The sequence below is a fragment of the Arachis ipaensis genome, chromosome B02, assembly GCF_000816755.2.
Source record: "Arachis ipaensis cultivar K30076 chromosome B02, Araip1.1, whole genome shotgun sequence".
Taxonomy (NCBI): domain Eukaryota; kingdom Viridiplantae; phylum Streptophyta; class Magnoliopsida; order Fabales; family Fabaceae; genus Arachis; species Arachis ipaensis.
In genome coordinates, this window is record NC_029786.2 from 62266187 (window position 1) to 62267231 (window position 1045).

Here is a 1045-nt window from a genome sequence, read left to right on the forward strand (position 1 = left end):
TCTCCACTTGTATGCTTCCTTCCTTGCTTCCTTTGATCCATGCCTAGCCTATTTCAATCCTGGAATTACTAGCAAACACATCAAGGCATCTTATAGAATCAAAGAAGAACTAGAATTCATCAAAATAAGGCTTAGAAAGCATGTTTTTACACTTAAGCACGTATATGGGAGAGATAACAAAATCATGCTAATTCCTAGGCTAAATATGACAAAAGGTTATCAAAATACTCTGAATTCAATGCAAAACAAACCGTCAAATTGGGGTTTGTCAGTAACCCCTCCGCTTTAAGAGTCCAGACGCCTAACGAGATGGCTCCCGACCTGCATCTGAAAAACAACAACATAGTATGCACGTTGTTCATACGTGAAAATGAGGAAGAAAGGGCTTTCGGCTCATTTAAAGTGTTGGTCCGGTTGGACCGACGGTCCGGTTTGGATCCGGTTCAACCGGTTCGGCCTATTTGGTCCAATCTTGGACCGATTTCTTTGAAATTAGTGTCAAAATTCTCGTTTCGATGAGCTCTACCCTATTTTGATATAATATTCGCATTTCTAATCCTCCTTATTAAAAAAATAATTTATTAACTAATTATCTACTAACTTAACCGGGGTTTACATCCTACCCACCTAATAAAGAATTTTGCCCTCAAAATTCAAATATAGTTACCTGAAAAGAGATGTGGATAGTCCTTTCGCATATCTGATTCGAGTTCCCAGGTATGTTCCTCGATACCAGCTCGTCTCCAAATTATTTTTACCAATGATACTTCCTTCCCGCATAATCGTTTAATATTAGTATCATCAATTCTCACTGGAATTACTCGAAGTGTTAGATCTTCTCTTACTTGGGCTGGTTCCGATTCTAGAACATGACTTGCGTCAGGAGTATACTTCTGAAGCTGTGACGCATGAAACACATCGTGCAAATTCGAAAAATACGGCGGTAAGGCAATTCTATAAGCCACTGGCCCAATTCTCTTCAGGATCTCAAACGGTCCAATATAACGGGGATTCAGTTTCTTGGTCTTAATAGCTCTTCCCACTC